Here is a 13,071-nt window from a genome sequence, read left to right as displayed (position 1 = left end):
AATATTCTCCTCTTAAGTCATGTTGTTGAGAATATTAGGATTTGTTCATCTTTACGGCTGAAGAGTATTCCATTATGTATTATATAGTTCATATAATACATTTCTAGATACATATGCTGCATTTTCTTTATCCATTCATCTATTGATGGGCACTTGGATTAATTCTATATTTATAATTGGATAGCTTTTTTGGATAGTTCTGCAAGAAGTGTGGGCATATAGAAATCTCTTCATCCTACAACTTCAATTCCTTTGGATATCTGCCCGGTAGTGGAATTACTAGATATATGACTGATTTTAATATTTTGAAGAACCTCCATACTGTTTTCTATAATAGGCCCAATAATTTCCATTCACACACAGTGTTAATTAAGGGTTCTCTTTTCTCCACTTCCTCACTAGCACTCGTTATCTTGGTCTTTTTGACGTTAGCCATTCTAACAGTTGTGCTCAGTAAGACCATGCTAAACTTGCTATAGAAAGATTTGGTATCAGTCCTCTATTTCTGCAGGACAAAGCACCCAAATATGGCTTAAACAAAAACATTTACTTAGCTCATAGGTGTCTGGCTTGGTTGGGAGTTTCTTCTGGTCTAGGTTAGCAGCTGAGCACACTTCACCTCATGGATGTACCCATTGCTTTTGGTCTGTAAATATGCACCCAGAAAGTGAGTGTGAATAACAGATCTCTGTTTTCAATTTCCAGGTAGCTGTTTCATGGTATATCAGTTGAGAACTGGCATGTGTAGGATGTCGCCTCTGGATGATTGTCCTCCACGTGGTCCTTCATCATCTTTCAACAGGCTAATCTGGGCTTGTCCACATGGCACCCAGTGGTGAATTACCAAGCGTGCACCAAGAATGGGAGCATCCAAGACCTCTTAAGCAAGGTCCCTTCTGCTGCAACCTATTGCTCAAAGCAAATGATAAGGCCATTCCAGATTTGAAGGGAGGAGGAGTAGATTCTACTTCTTGATATGAAGGGCAATTGCCAGGACACAGGTATGGGAAGAGACAGTTGATTAATCCAATTGATTCACCACAGACCCTTAACTTATGAAAATCATAAGTAGGACAGGCAGAAAGCGTGACATAAATACCTGTCTCACAAAGTAGACTTTGATAGAAGCACATACACCAACACCTAATGACAGAACAGGTGATGGCTGAGTTGAGAGTTTTGGAGAAAGTTTCATATAGAACTATTTTATCAAGGGTGGACAAAGAACTTCCTTCATGAGGAGTAAGAAGGGCATTGGAGGTGACCGAGGAGAGGTTGGAATAGGAAATCTTTCATTCACCCACATTTTGTGTGCATATTTGTAGACAAAGCCATGGTTGCATCCAGACAGAACTAATAGGAGATGGTTAAAAAAACACACCTGATGTCAAACCTTGATTTTTTCCCAACAAAAGGCAGTATAAATTTTGGCAATCACTTCTCCTTCTGAATTTCCTTTCTTCTTCGTAAAACTCTATTCTGATTTGACTTTGCCAAATGTTTAAAAAAAAAAAGAACTTGTTCATCTCTAAAGAAAATTAAAACTCAGTTGAAAGGCTAAAGTGCAGCTTATTTAATCAACAAGGGGTCAATATTAACATAAATTCTATAAATTAATAAGAAAATGAGAAACAACCAAATACCAACATTTGCAAATAATAGGAATAAGCAAATTCTATGAAAAAGAAATATGAAGGAATAATAAACTTACAAAACACTCTTGTACTTATTACTAATTGGAAAAACACAGATTATATAGTAATGAAATATGTTTCTGCTTAAAGTTGGAAAAAATTTAAAGGTTGACATTATCTAGAGCTAGAAACCAGGAACTGAACCCTGTGTGTGCAGTTGCAGGGGATGCAAAGTGGTACAGTCTCAGGAGGGTTGTTTGGTAGAATGTGTCAAAAATTTAAACTATATGCATTTTGATTTTAAAAAACCCTCTATTTCACTAAAATACTTAGAGTAACTCTTTGTCTCTTTCTCCCACACACATACACACATGTATATATGTGCATAAGTACATATGTATGTAAGTATATGCACCCATGTATGTATGTTCATCCAAAGAATATTAATTCACTGCTTTTTATAATAAGGGAACTCTGAAGGCATCCTAAATGTCTCTAATGAAATAAAAATTTCATATAAAGATACAAAAGAGCTCCACAATATGTTATAGAAGGGGAAAAAGCAAGTTGCAAAAAAAACCAAAAACCACACATAGCATTCTATGTGTCCCCAGAGTATGGCAGGGGCATGCTGTGCAATGAAGAACCATGTCCTGCCTCCTTCGAAGGTTACAGTGCAAACATGAGCCAGCAGATATTAAAGTGTATTGTAAAGCATAAAGTGCTATAAATGTTCTTAAAGTAAGGCACATCTGAATTCAGCTTTGAAACTTTTAAAAGCATATTAATATTAACTTATGTCAAAGCTCTATGGCTTCCACTTAAGATCACATTTGATTTTCCCACAGAGATAAGAAATTGCACAACAAAGTCTTGGCAACCTGATTCTGGGATCACCAGAAATGTAAAGACAATGGCCCGAACTGGGCCTGTCTAATTTTTCTTTTCCTTAGGGGAGATGTTCACCGCAGAGATGATGTTTGCTATTGTCTCTGATCCCTCCTCTTCCCTGAACAAATGAGTAAACTGGATAACAATCTAATAAAAAGTAATTTGGAATTTGGGGCATGATTATGGCCACGAAAGATGATGAGGATCATTCCATGTGATCAGGGAAAAACCTAAAATAGAGCACTCTTCAATTACCATAATTTCCACTGTCACTGCAATTTCTGTTCATAAAAGCATTTGGTCTGAGGCACAACAAATTTATCTGTAAATTACACAATAAAGGATGGGGAATGGACTTTCCTTTAAAGGAACAAATGGAATCAGTCATTTATGGGAACATCTTCATCTTAATCGACATGTGAATGCAACCAAATGCATGCTCCATTATGGCACAAAGTTCGGGAGAATGTCACCCAAGCCCACTTCCACTCCTCTCCAAGTTTAATTAAACCAGTATCACACTGAGACTGGAAGGAAAACACAATGATACAACAATAAACAAACATTAATCATGATCATTACATATACTTTATTACATGAAATAAATAATACCATGGGGCTGTCACTAGACGATAAAGCTCTTCCCCTTGGATAACATCCTAAGGCAATTGAGGGGTGAAGTGATACTAATAATGATAATAATAATTAGCGCGAAAGGGGAAAAAAGGGTTGATCACATAATGCAGGAACTGCATCCTTCTTCACTTATATTAATCTCATATTTGCTCTCTTCTTCTTTTTAAAGGTCTAATAAGGGTTTCTTCTCACTGAGATAAATTGGTAAATAATTTCTTATTTGTAGCCTAGCTTTGGTGCATGTAATTCAACTCTAATTGCCCCAGGGTTAGGAGATATGTGGGAGATTCTGTCAATATTCAATCCACATATATGGAATTTCACCAGAAAATAGGGGATGGGGGTTTCTGAGCCCTCAGGCTGCAGAGGAGCCAAAATGAGAGGAAGAAGAAAAGGCATTTAGAAAGACTCAGGATGATGGCTTTTGTCCTTACTTGAGAAAGACCAGGCCCCCAGTCTCACTCTGTTCAAGTCATTTTCCAAATGGAACTGAAGACCTTACCGGTTGGTCTCTGAATCAGGAATGAGCCCCCTTGGGGGAATGGCTTTTTGTTTTACTTTCCAGAGGGCCTCCTGACATTTTTTTTAGTATAAAGACCATGTTGGGAATCACCACTAAACACATAACACAGCTGATCAGCCCTGTTGTCCCATCTCCATGTGGGAATGACAAGAAATAAGTTCTCTCCTGCAGAGATGCCCATTAAGAGCTAGGACACCAGCCAGACATGAATCCCACTCTGGCCTCCCTAACTGTCCAATCTTGAGGTATTTTTGTCATATGCTGCCCATGACACCATCTTAAGGAGCCTTCTTAATGGACAAAAGACCCAACCCACCATCATAATACACATGATATGGAAACAGACAGTGACTTGGGAGATAGCTTTTGTTCCTTCTTGAAGTCCCCTGGACACTGATCACTCACACAAGTGATGGAAGACTCCACTTCAGTCTTCTCTGGGAGTTCCTCAGAACAGTGGAGAAACCTCCTATTTCCTACTTTGAAAAAGTTAAAAAGAATGACTAAATGAAAAGTTTTCTGTGACTGTTCACAACCTCACTTCTGTTTTTGCTTGAAAGAACCAGAATTTTAATGGCTTACAGTCCAGGAGGGCCCCTGCTTCAAGTTCCAAAATGGCAGCTCTCATGGCAGCATGGATGGGTGCTCCCCTGGAACTGGGACTGTGGCCTCTTAAGTGGTCCCCTTGGGACTCCTTGAGGTTGACTTTCAACCTAGTTAGGAAATAAGAGAGGCGGGCTTACTAGGATGTTGTCCCTCATTAGCCATGGTTATCTCTGTTTCCTCTCTGGAGACCTTGTTGAGAACACCTGAGAGTCACTGCTGAGGCCCAGGGGCTGGTATCTGACACCCAATGACAGAAGACATGGCATGAGACTGGGGCTCCCCTCTCTTGGCATCTCATGCATCCCACCCTTTCTCCTGGAGATTAGTCAGGATATAGCCAGTTGTAAGGAAGTCTCTAGGGTTCTTGTCTCTCCCCTACAAAGACACTTTTAGACAAAAAACAAGAGAAGGAATAGGTGAGTGGACGTACTTCAAAGCCTCCTCCCCACCAGGGTCCCTCAGAGAATGTCCCCTGCCCTCTGCCAATGAATTTCTAGGGCTGCCTCTATCATAAATACTCTGATTAAAATGTAAATTTAGCCAACCTATCAGCTTCCCATTAAGGGGACTCTTTAAAAACGCCGTTAATCAGCTGAAAGATACGTAGTGAAATACCACTCATCAATTGTTACTGCTTATGACAGTTAACAAAGCTTTATATTTGCCCCAAACATGTGCCGATCTATCCATTATGCCAGGGTTCACTCTCACGCTAATTGTACATTTTCTTCTCTAATGCATTTCTGCTGTTATCTCATAGGCTAATGAAAGCCAGGAAATCAATAAATATAAATTATACATGCAAAGAAGGACTGCTGCGAACATAAAGTTTCTAATTAATTGCACTTGATTAATTTATATCCTTTAATTATCTTGCTAAGCCACAAACAACATAAATATCTTTGCAATCTGGTTATTGCTATGTCAGTCATAAAAAAGCAGACACAGTAAATCTATGAAATCTAGCTAACTGCATTGCCAGAAAACATGGAATGGCATAACCCATAAATATTATCGAACTTACTCAAGACACCGATGAATAATTTCACGGTGACAAATTAACACTAAATATGTTGTATGGTTATTTGACGAAGGTTATAGTGATGTGATAAGTTTAAATGGTGCATATGGAGTAAGCAAAAATGTGGATTTTTACCGCTGGGCTTATAAAATCCTCCCAAGCTGGGGAAGAGCAATGTGGATGAAGTCTCAGATGCAAATGTTCCCTGTAATTCTGCAAATGGAAGTGCTCTTTACTGGCCAAGTTGAAAGGCAAATTGTTAATTACTTTGTTTCTTACTTGCCCTTTGATAGGCTTGATCAACAAAGGGTAATCTCACCTATTCTGCAAAGGCAAAACTAAAATGCATATTTGAAGGACAGATTGAAATGCAGGACCTGAACACCAGGTTGGGAAGAAAAGCTGGATGCTGCAGGCTTGCATTGTCTTAAAGGGATACAACTTTTACATGGAAAATGGTTTCTTTTATCCACCTCCCCCTTTTAATTTTATCTGACTCTGCTAAGCCAGCCATCTGTCACTGATCTGAAATCTAATCCTCTCTGTCCACCAAGCTCCCTCTTTGTCCTAGGCCACAGCATAATACCAAGCATCTATATCTGCAAGTTTCATAAATGTGTAAAAAGAAACTCTATCTGTCCTCAGCTACACTCAGACAAAGACCATCTGTCAGCAACCACAGCTATTCTTTTTTTTCCAAAAAGCATCCAAAGGGATTTGCCCTTTACCAAGTAAAGCCACTTAACCCTCCCAACAAGATTAACTGTTATTTGTTTCCATTAAATAAAAATGACCATACTAATATACATTTAATAGTTCTGTAACAGTTGCAGAAAGATCAGCTCTCACGTGGATATCTTTTGTAGATAAAACATACATGCACATAAATAAAGGAATTATGACAGCAATTAGATAACCTCTAAGGCAGGGGGAGTTTTTCACTTCCTTCCTCCAGTCTAGGGCTATGAAAGAGAAGCCAACATAAAATATGACGCCAGAAAGCATCATACTCTCCCTGTCTTCAATTTTACAGTAAATAGCACTTCTAGATATAAAGTATGGCTGCATACACACAATTATTAAGATTCAAAGGCTGCTCTTTGACTCCTGCCCTCTTCCCACTGTTCATTCTTGTAGACGGTTTTATAGCTCTTAGGCTATACCATTTGAAGTCTATATACATGTGTCGTACAAATAGACACTAAGTCTCACTGTAATTATGGGAAATTTGTTGGTGGTGGGGAATAGTGACACTAATGTAGAACTACAGTAACATTTTGGGATTTCTGTCTCCTATTTTCAACCTAAAGATTGCCAAAGTTGTTTGGATCAGCATTGCAGAAGCAAAATAAATAATGCTTTTGCTTAACAGAAAAGCCAAGGCAAAATTTTTCAAAATTTTATCTATGTTCTGGATGTTTATAGACTGATGAGTCAAGATAACTGAAATTTTCACATCACATAATTAGACTAGGAAGGCCAAGTTCTGCCCACAGAAGTGTAGGTGTATACTGTATTTACTGCCAGCTCCTTAGTCTCCCCAGCGGCTTCATGTGCCCAGAATGCCCTGCCTTTCCACTCAGACATTTGACGGGCAGAGGGAGCAGGGTGTTTTGTGGTCTTAGTGGGCAAATGAGCCAGTGGGTTTGAAGCAGATACATGATGGCAGGAAAGACTGTGAGTCCACTTCAGCCTGACATTCCTCAGCTACCAGTGTTTATGAAGGACCAAACCACATTTGTTTCTGGAAGGTAGTGGTGGCATGTGGGGCCTGGGGAATTAGCAGGCAGATGAAATGAATTTGTTTTCCTCCCTCCTCTGAGCTTCTAGGCTTTCTCTCTTAAAACATTTTACAAAGTCCTGGTGCTCAGTTTCAAGGGAAAACCCAATTAAAAGGTTCCCCAGTCCAAACAGATACACCTGGCATTTGGTAATCCATGCCTGAATGTCTCCTCCCCTTGAGCTGCGGTCATAACTCACCAAGGTCATTTTGCTTGTCTCAAATGCTCAGGTGGGTGCACAGGATCCCCACCCCCACCCAGCCTGCTCTCAGCTGACCCAAGGCCCTCAGCCCTAGAACTGCCCTCCCCTTGGGAGGGCCTCAGCTCCAGGCCCAGACATCCAGCCTGGTTCCCTGTGTGCTTGGGGTCCAAGGAGGCCAAAGCAGCCCCGTGCTGTGTTCCCTCCAAGCACGTCAGTCACAGTCACTGAGGAGACAGGTAAATCTCCTGGTGCTGAAATCAGATTGGTGAGGAAGATGGGCTCACCATGCAGCTGATCCACCTGCAGCTTCTTCCTCCAAGGTGATGAGGAAGTCACACAGGAAAAGGCAGACCCCTGACAAGTATGGCCCCATGCAATCCTCTGGCTGATGGCTGGAAGAAACCCCAATGTGGCCAGCAGGTAGGAAGTACATAGCTCTCACTACAGTTAGGCCGATTTGTCATTTTCGATTTAATGCACCTAGGTAGCAAGCCGACTCACTAGGTTTGACTGCAATTACCTTATCTTTCCTATTTTTAGTGACAGGACCAGATTATTTTAAGTGCATTTTATAGAAAACCCTTCTTTACTGAAGTATAAAGACTGTAATAAAGACAATACAATGTTTTGAAACTGTTTTAAATCCTTCACTCAGCGTTGCTTCTACAGATTTAACATGTAGGGGTTCTAATCTTACTGCTACTAATTAGAGCTTGGGTGTAATTGTACCAACAGGGTGCTTGGCATAATAATTACTATTGAGAGATTCTGGTGGTGCACTAACGTGCCTGCATAATGCAGATACATCCACTATTACAGTGCAGTCACCTTTGTATGTTGACTCAAGTTGGATTTTAACCAAGTAAGGGGTTATTTTGCCTTTATAATAAAGCTTAAAAGGCATATACATATGTATGATTTAGGTATCCAGTTTTTCCTCTTTGAGTCTTTTGAATATTAATTAGCAGGAACCTCAGAAGGCAACAGGGACACATTTTGTTTCAAAGATCTCACAATTTGGGGCAATTCACTCCATGAGTAGGATTGTCCACGCTTCTGTGGCTGAATCAATCTGCGCGCAGCAGTGCACGGCCCCTAAATGACTTTCAGGGTGAGGGACAACTCTCCTTAGAAATCCTGCTCTGTTGTGACAAGCAGAGTAAAGAAATGGGGCCTCCTGTAGGACCAGGCATCTGGTTTGTTTACAGGAACCCATAGGACATTTTCTTCAGTAATGCTCTGGTCTTTGCACCTTTGGTAATATCAGCCCAGGTTGCCGAATTTATTTCCGCTCCAGACTAGGTAGTTTCCATGATAATGGCCTCATGTTCTTTGTACTTACTACAAAGGGAAAGTCTTAAAAAGACCTACCCAGGTGCTGCATGTGGGAGGTGTGTAGGTGTGTGTGAGGGGGTGAGGGAAGAACAATGGCTAAGGTCTTTCTCTACTTGGGACAAACCTTGAAATTGGGCAGGTGACCTCAGAGGCTCCTCTGGATTTATCAGACCACTAACAAGGGCCATATTGGTTGGTTTCACTTTCAGTTGCTCCTGGGCAAACTCAGCTGTAGACGGGGGCCCTGTCCATCTGGGAGCTGCCTGCTGCTGACACCTGGGTATGGAGAAACTCAGTGCAGAACTACTGGCACATCGTTCTGCACAGGCAGAGCCATACTGATTTTGCATGTGTGTGTGTGTGTGTGTGTGTGTGTGTGTGTGTGTGGTTTTTATTTTTGGTTCAGGTGAAAGATTTTCTACAAAACTGATTTCACAGAGCAATAAGTCACCAAAGAGGGTGTCACCAGCCATTTAAAGTGCTCGATAGAGGTTTTTTAACGTAATAAATACGTTTGAAAGGTAGTGTGTGATGGCCCAGAGCCGGAACCATAGCTCCATTTAGCTCGACAGCCTTGTTTTTACTGCCCCTTAGTGCCTCACTTTTAAAGTGGCAGGAAACCAATTTTTGATTACAAATCAATGGGTTAGGATGTCACCTCCAGACAGTGAATTTAGCTGTAAACACAAGGGGGGAGGGTGGTCCACCTATGATGCTAGGAAATTGGGGGTCAGGGGATAAAGACAACTGCTTTATACAATGAGGATGGAAATATATGTGTTAACACAGTGCTTTATCATCTCTGGGGAATAGCCAGGTCACCCCAGCTGACCACCATCTTTCCTCACTGGCCCAGTGTCCTGCAGGGTGCGTTTACCATGTGTGTCAAATGTGCCTGGAAATTCTTCACTTTGTGGTGGAGTCTGAAGACTTTGCCCAGGCTGACAAGTGGAGTGAGTGGGATGTCCCTCCCCCTGGACAGACAGCCCAGTGCCTTTGCCATGTCATGTTAACCAAAACTATCTATGCTCTTGTCATGTAAGATACCTTTTGATGAGGCCCCTTTTTTCTTTAAGCTTTTAAGATAATCTTAGAGAAATCATCAAGCTATAAAAAGGAATCAATAAAAACAGAAAAGGTTCCCATCACCCCGAAAAAAATCCATAACTTTTGCATTTTAATAGAGACACTACAGGACCAGTCCCGTCATTTTCTTTCTGATGTGTTCCTTTGATTTCCCTCGCATCTCACAGGGCTCTTGACTTTCTTGAGAAAAGGATTATTGAATTGTGTGTCTCCTCAGATGTACTTGATCACTCAAGTATCTGTACTTAAGAATGTTAGAGTCTGTTCAGCTGTTGCCTCTTTGGGAGCTCATCAGGGCTTGTCATCTTAATATTAATTGGGTTTTGTGCTGGAATCTCAAGTCCCATATTGAGTGGCTTTCAAGAGAGAAGATTATGCCAATGCCAGATACAAAGACAAACAAATTTAGCACAACAATTATCATAATTGCAGAAACATTCTGTCATGAAATAAGCAAATCTGATTAAGAGCCCTTCTACGTTATCAAATATTAATCTGGTGTCTTCAGCCTAACCTGGTTTGAACATAAGAAGCTTCTATGGTTTTATGTATTAACAGATTTGTAAAAGCTGAACATAGAGGGAACAGTACGAGACAGCCAACCCGGGATGGTAATCCACTTAAATTTAAAATAGACACAGATAGGATCGTAAACTTCAGATCAAAATTAAAACATATCCTGCCAATGAGATGTTTTTGTGTAATTCCAACCACATGGTTGTTCTGAAACATACTGGGGAGAAGAATTATTAGTGTTCCTTTTTGTTTAAAAAAAATGAACTCAATATCTTTATGGCCAATCATCACAATAAAACGAAGTCACTTGACCCTGTCCAGGCTTTCTGGATACCTACACAAACTGGTTGGATTCTGCAGGCAGCAATATTCTTGCTAAGCCAGAGAATTCACTTTATTTGTAATTTTCAGCCTGCTTTTAGTTTAATTGCACAATTTCCTCAATTATTAAAGTTCATTCTGCATACTTAAGTTCATTAGCCATTGTCAAATAGGCAAATTAGTTTGCAATTTTAATATGTGTTGGCCAAAGCTGCATTTAATAGAGTAATTCTCCAGTTGGGTCAGTCAGGTCCCAGTTTTCAGTTTTTACTCCAGTATCCGTTGATAACTGTAACTATCCATATCAAGAGAAGGAACTACATTTTTGGGTTTTTTTTTTCACTTTCTTATGAATATCTCTTTATGTTAGTGACTTTAACCACACAGGTTGGCTTTCTGGTTGACTTAGGAGGGAAGAATATGAGGAGAGCCCCAGTACTGATTTGTGCTAAAGCTGTGCATAAATACATATAAAAACGTATAAAGACAGTGAAATTTCTTGTAGGCATGTGCCATTTGCACATAGTCATATGCACGTGATATCAACCTATAAAAACGCAACATGGGCCTTGAATGATCACTACATCAAATTTTCAATCAGGTGCTATGCTTTACAAGTTTTTAATCACTATGCTAATACATTAGACATATGTTATGTATATCACAAATATATATTCCATACTGTGTGAAACTGCATTGCTCTCTCTTTCTCTCTTACACACACACTCTACACTGAGCTATTTAATGCATGAAGGTGTAGACTACGCCCTTGTAACAGAGATGCCACTTCCTGTGTGTTTGGCCCTTTGAAGTTGCAAAGCACCCCTGCCCTCCGCCTTTATCTCCTTTGATTAATGATCACACGCTTGTTCCCCCCACAGATGCATCTTATCACCCCATCCTCTGCAGAAGACGGTCTCTGAAATTTAGCGGTATGGCTAATGCAAGAACAAATGCACCTCCACCTGCTCCTGTCTGGTCTGCCTTGTGCACCCAGACTCGCTCCCAAACATCTGGGTGCAGAGAGCTCCAGACCTGGAAGACAACCCCTGCCAGCACTCCTTATCTCCCCAATAATTAGGCTTGTGTTTCTGCTTTATTAACTCCAACACAACAGGGCCCTGCCCTCTGTCACCAAGATAACTAATAGATGATAGTCACTCTGATTTGGAAACCATATAAATTAAATGACTGAAGAGAGAGGAAGTGAAGTTGAGGCAAATTGTGACAAGATAAGGCCGTGGGTGGGTCATTTGCATACTAGTTTTTGAAATGTTAAGCAGGGAGCTTTTGATTTCCTCCTGCAGATGCAAAACTGAGAAGAAAACAAACCAACCCAGTTTCCTTGTTGTGTTCATAACTTCAATGGTAGGGAATTCCTAACCGGTGTTAGGAATATTGATGGTGCATATTTAAAACCAGGGTAACTTTCCTTCTCTTGACACCCCACATTTCATTACTTTCCCTAAGAGTTTTCTTCTTAATAGAAGAATCGTGTGCTTATTTCCCTGTGTTTCAACAGGTCTCATTTTCATCAAATATAGGGCAGATTTGTTTCACATTTTAAAACCTTCTGTCTTACCTTTCCAGGAAAATCATTCGCATACCTTATGTAAGATTCAAACTACCCAAGGAAAGAAAATAAAACTGAGTGACTGAAAGGTGGGGGGTGGGGGGGAAGGGCCACGTAGCCACGCTGATTTCCAGCAGTCATCTGTGCAGCTGTAACAATTTGTGTAGCAATATGATTTGGCAAGAAGCATTAGCTCTGGGTACAGAGCTGCCGGGTTTGGAAAAGGCTGATGAGATGTGATTATCTCCATGCAGAAATATCAGGGTGGTTTAAAGATCATTTGAAATGAGGTTAAAAATGAAATGATACTAAGCTTCTCTCACTGGTGTCAAAACAATCACATCTCTATTCTTTTCTTTTTTCCCCTTTCACTTTGATGCATTTGCTCATATTGGAGGTGGAGATATTTCTCACTGCAAACTGTAATCCTTGACTAATTTTAAATTTAATGTGGCTCCGTTTGAAAGACAGCTCTAAATTTTGATCCAAAATCAGCTTCTGAATATTACAGATAGAATTTGCCATGTTTGTAATATTTAGTAAGCCTTAAACAGTGCTATTATTTGCAGAATTAAAGTTTCATTTCACTGTGAACAGTATTTGTGAATCGTGTACCTTGACACAATAAATGACATTTGGTTTAAAAAATAAAAAGTCTTTGAACTTTAGCTTAAAAAAGGAAAAGAGGTGAAGAAAAAAAACACCATCAAATGTTAAAAACCATGTTAGAAAGTGAACATAGTCCATTGTAGCATTTTGGCTCACCTCAAATACAGTTACTGATTCAAATGACTAAGTTTCGAAAAGTCTGAGAACATTTCTTACTTTGAAGAGATGTATTTCACTACTAGATATATGTATTCATTATCTAAGAAAAATAAACCCACATAGCGATTAGTTCTTGATTTACAAAATAAAACAGTAAAATATTGGTTAAGAAAGTTAA

General features: G+C 40.0%; 1 long non-coding RNA gene across 1 annotated transcript; it reads left to right on the top strand.

Annotated features, from left to right (window-relative positions):
* Positions 1-7,383: 7,383 nt before the first annotated feature.
* On the top strand, positions 7,384-12,752 carry LOC141417421 (uncharacterized). Its single transcript, XR_012441978.1, has 3 exons — positions 7,384-7,714; positions 8,839-8,909; positions 11,434-12,752. It is a non-coding gene; the product is annotated as an uncharacterized lncRNA (long non-coding RNA).
* Positions 12,753-13,071: the final 319 nt, after the last annotated feature.

This window comes from Castor canadensis, chromosome 15, assembly GCF_047511655.1.
Source record: "Castor canadensis chromosome 15, mCasCan1.hap1v2, whole genome shotgun sequence".
NCBI classification, from domain to species: domain Eukaryota; kingdom Metazoa; phylum Chordata; class Mammalia; order Rodentia; family Castoridae; genus Castor; species Castor canadensis.
This window is presented reverse-complemented; position numbering and strand designations above follow the sequence as displayed.